At 40.2% G+C, this 5,000-nt stretch overlaps 1 protein-coding gene across 2 annotated transcripts in view; it reads left to right on the top strand.

Annotated features, from left to right (window-relative positions):
• The window catches only part of LOC125957039 (myb-like protein Q), a 139,204-nt gene that overhangs the window by 129,718 nt on the left and 4,486 nt on the right, over window positions 1–5,000 (top strand). For both annotated transcript variants that reach the window (XM_049689408.1, XM_049689407.1), the window contains exon 3: window positions 1–5,000. This exon is cut by the window's left edge and continues 4,613 nt beyond it; it is cut by the window's right edge and continues 4,486 nt beyond it. The gene's annotated coding sequence lies outside the window, so the exon portion shown is untranslated.

The following is a 5,000-nucleotide window of genomic DNA, read 5'->3' as shown; positions in this document are numbered from 1 at the left end:
GGAGGAGAAGGAAGAAGAGAGGGAAAAACCAATTGTAGATATGAAAAATAACGAAAATAAGCTGAATATGTGATTTACGTAATGATTAAGAGAGCAAAAGGCAAGCATACTTGTAAGCATACTACTGCGAAGAAGCTGCGAGGAAAGCCACACGTGCTGCTGCTACTGCTGCTGGGTAGCAAAGGGACTACAAAGAGAGAAGGGTAAACATACAACATTATGTACATATATTGTGGTAGGTGATAAGCTGTACCGTAGCGTAATAAAGATGGGAAGGAGGGGCGTTTAGCAGCGCAGCGTTAATTATTGTCAGTCGGTCTTTCGCGCATAAGTGAAGTGCAGGAGAAAATTATCCTTGTAGTCCATATACTCTCTGTACACTAGCGCCACGCCAATAAACAAACAACAAGTAAAACAACAACAAAAAAAACCCAGAAACATACCGAGGAAAGCTATCAGTTGCGCCATCCAAACATAAAATTTATCCACGCCAGAGAAAGGAAATGTTTTGAAAATTAGTAGAGACATATTTGTGAAACCATGATGATGATGATGATGTTACCCAGTTTCCGATTTGTCCTCGGGTTTGGCAAACACACACACCCGAATCGAGCACCGAATGTGCGGTGGAGAATAGGCGCGCAAAAGGCGGACCATCACTATCAACATCATCATCATAAGCTGGCACAGTTTTCAGTTGTATTAGATAAGATATTAATAGTGCTATTATTAGACAACAACCACACTATGATAATCGCAGCCAATGTTTGCAATGAAAATGAAGCATTAATCAATTACCGTAAATGCCGTTTTGTTTGTTTTTCATTTTTCTGTTCGCTCCACGATCGTTCTTCACCTACGCTACCTTTCCCCTTGGACCCTCTTCCTTCTTTTCTGGCTACTACGATGACGAAGCACGACGACGCACGATTATCACCAGAATAATCGCCTCTTCGCAATCGCGCCCCATTTCCTCCATTCGGTGCACCCAAAGTAGGCTACTCCCCATTGTGACACATTTGTCTCTATCTCTCTCTCTCTTTCTCTCTCTCTTTACGCTACCTCGAGCAGAATGTGGTCTGAAAGCGAAGAGAAAATCAAACTGTGCCTCTTCGTAGTGTTCTGCTTCTAGGTGGGGGGTTTAAAAATTCCAAAACGATGACTGGTTGATATGAATTTTATCGTAATACAAACGTTTTTCCAGTAGAGCGCTTAATATGTTGTGAAGCTAAATATAGCCCGCCGTATATGGTAAAAGGAAGGCACCACCCGTGAATGAACATTATTCAACATTAATGGTTGTTTTGCTATCATGCTTAAAGTGAGATCGCGCACTCTTTTCCCGCTATTCGCTTACGATTGTAGTGTGTTAGCATGTATCCGGGTGCGCTAATTGAGAGCTTAGTTTTAAGTATCGCAAAGCAACTTGCTTTCTGGCTTGTGTGTGTGCGTGTCTGGATGGGTATGCTCTAGTATAATCACGGTATCATCTCCACATCTCATTACATTACTGGGGTGATTGCAACGTATGCAAAAGAGTTGTACAGAGTGGAACAGAGAATGAACAGCAGCTGGACAGAGAGTCAGAAAGGGGTTGTTGCTGGTGAAGTGATCTTTAATTCCGATCCACAACGAATTGCTTAGTAAAGAAGAGTAACAGAACGGGGTTAGTTATTTCGATTTTCGGTTGTACAATGCTCAATTCGCATCCGTGCGCGCGATAGCAGCTTGCGAGCGAAAAAAAATACAAATTCAGGGAATCACTTTTCGGACACGCTTGTAATTAGTTTTGTTTTGCAAAACCGCAATAAAACATCAATCGAAAAAAAAATCAAAAATCATCCGGTAAACTAAGCAAAACGATACCGTTTAAATGGTATTAAGGGCAACAGAGCAATACGCACACACACACACACTCACTCGGAGAGTAGAGGAAATTCTCTACTCTTCCGATTCGATTGCGGACACATAGCAGCTCCGTGGACAGATCCTTTTAATACTGTGTACGCGACACGAGATACGAGACCGCAGACTTTTAGCACTTCTGGAGCAGTAAGAAGATGAAGCAGGGCGGTGCAATAAAACGAACATTCATTCTATATTATCAAAACTATTCATTTCAACACCGCCAAGGTGGAATTGCAATTAAACAAACAAAAAAAAACAAACCAAGAGCATCAACAGAAAAAACGTTCAAACAACTACTACATAAATAGAGCAAAACAAAGGTTTTACTACAATGGAAACAAATTAAAAAAAAAACTCAGGAAAATTCATTGCGGAAAACTGAAAACTTTTGCCGGGGTAGGTACTTGGGTGGGAGAATAAACAAAAACTAAATAGCCGAGGTTCGGTTCGTGCACATACAGTACATCCAATTCAAACTCAACAGAGGTAGAGGAACAGTAGAACACACACACACAAACACACGCATCGAGTAACTGATGGATGTTTGGTTTATTTTACAAAATTTGCAAATTTAATCAAGCAAGCGCTGGGTTTTTTGCTACAAGAGAATCAATTCTGTCTAGGTTTATAAGCCTTCGACATCGAAGGTCACGGTACATTTTAAAATATCTAGGCAATATATGTGGATTTTTGGACAGGTAGCCTTCTTCCTCTCCCCTTCATCTTGACTAATGAATCAGAACCCAACAGAGGGAAGGTTTCAATCGAGTAACAACAATCACATCCAACAGAAAACAATCGCTACGAAATTAAAAAACAAACATTTGTTCATCATTCCGTTCTTTCAATTGGTATCAAATATGTTGTTAATTTTCCATTCGCCATGTGGAAAACATGAACCTAAAGCCGCTTGATTTTCGGTTTAAAGGCACTTCTTGATAGGAAACAAAATAAAAAAAAAACAAAAATCGAAACACTTTTGGTCGTATTCTGATGGGTTGTGAGCTAGAAGCAGCAGCAGTACTTTAATAACACTCTACAAACCGTATAGCAATCAAAAGCAAATTAGTATGGCAATAGCTGGGAAAGGATGGGAGACGGAGCTAACGGAGCAGCGCAGGAGCAAGCAGGATGACGCGGAGAGTTGGATATGATGAATTAGTTTTGGAATTTTTGGAACCGTTCCTCCAATCTCTAACCAGATCGGGAACGTCGTGGAACGTATCATTCGTGTCGTGTGGTCAGTAGTTCCCAGAGGGCAGTCGGCGTCGTCGTCAAGTAAAGCTAATCTGAGAAAATCACATTCACGTACTATAATTCTATGCGATCAACTACCCAATACAAATTACTACTGAAATACAATCGTGTTAGTGTCGGTGTTAGTAGTGTTCTTCTTGAATTACATAATTGCTAGGTCTTATCACAAACGTCTTGCACACGTGGGAAGGTCGCACATGAAAATAGCATATAATATGGTTTGTACTTTAATCAAAGCCTACTTATTCCGCGAATTCCTGCAGTGCGGTGATCCTTCAGCTGCTGAATGTTGTGTTTGCGTTACGAGCTAAGACTGAGTATTTTGTGGTAGCTAAGGCAGGGCCAAAAACCACCTTATGTTTCCAAACAACCATCCAACGAACGCAAACCTACGGCTACCAGGCGTCTCAGAGCTACATACATATCGAATATATATATGATGGTTTATCGAAAATGGACGCTGGTGGCGAAGCTAAACACTCTTAAACACTCCCCGAAAAGAAGCATCCTTTCCCCATTTTCCGTTTCGAATGCGATGGATTGAAATTTGGTTTTTGTCCCGTATGCAGAAGAGACGTTTTTTTTTTGTTTTTTGCAAAAGATATTCAGCAACAATTCAGCAACACTTGCCGATCCGGGTTTTTGCAATGCAATTTAGCAGCTGATGGTCCACACTAGAAGGAAGCAAGGCGTAAGAAGATAAACAGTTGTTTTAGAATACAAATCATTGCATAAAAGAAGATGATGGTGAGAAGCACGTGACACGGTTTATAGCGTAGCGTAAGTAGACAACAGGCAAAAAAAAAACACAAGCATACTGCGATCGCCGTCGTGACAACAGTGTGAGGTGGGTGAGGGTTTGATGAATTGGTGAGGGTTTAAGGGTTGCAGACGGACGATCAGGATGATAAACAAATGAATACAATATTCAGGTATCTAAACAGGCTGTGAAATAGTCTTTTCGTTTTTTTTTAAATAGTTTTTATTGACCAACTTTGAGAGACAGATAATGTGTGTGTACTTTCTCTATGCGTGTACTTTCTGTACGAGTATTTTTTTTATTTCTTGAGCTTCTTTCGTTTCTGCACCTCTCTTCTGTATGGAGGTGGCTTTCTTTGTCTATACGGGGTGGCGTATGGTTTGTGCTGAAAGCAGAATTTGAACAGAACTTGACAGATTTCCCGTCGTTGTTTCAGTTTGCTCCAAACGTCGCCGGTGAGGGGAAAGAAAACAAGACGAAGGTGAAACAAAATACAATCACTAAATCATTTCACAGATAAACACGAACCAAGCTATTAATCTTGACGCGAAAACAAAAAATGGTACGAAACCTAAGCACATTTTCCAGCGGGGTAAATAGTGTTCGAACCTATAGCAAATGCAAAAAGAAAAACCCTATACAAAACAGAGGACTAAAAAAAACTGCCAAACGATACAAACAACTGGAAACAGATGCATTTTTTTAAAGTACTAAAACCGAACTAAGCGAACCTTAAACTAAGAGGGTGTAGGTTTTATATTTTCTCTCCCATCGATGGACGTTTTTTGGAAAAGGTTCTTTTTCCTCTGTGTGGAGTGTGTTACACAAAGCACAATTTTTGTTCTTTCTCCTTTTTTGTTAATAGTTTAAACGTGCGTTGTGTACGAATTTTTCGACAAACTCTCATTTGCGACGATACCTAGAGAGCCGTATTTGGTTTCACACCACTAAGTACTAAATATGTGTGTTTTGTGCTTTTTTTGTCATATAAAAAATCGGCATACAATCAAACGAACACGCACACGTTGTTTCAGCGAATGTTGTCATCTTTTCTGACCAAACCATGGCAATAAGT

The sequence above is a fragment of the Anopheles darlingi genome, chromosome 3 (assembly GCF_943734745.1).
Source record: "Anopheles darlingi chromosome 3, idAnoDarlMG_H_01, whole genome shotgun sequence".
Lineage (NCBI taxonomy): Eukaryota > Metazoa > Arthropoda > Insecta > Diptera > Culicidae > Anopheles > Anopheles darlingi.
Note: the sequence above shows the minus strand (reverse complement) of the source record. Positions and strands in the feature narration are given on the sequence as shown.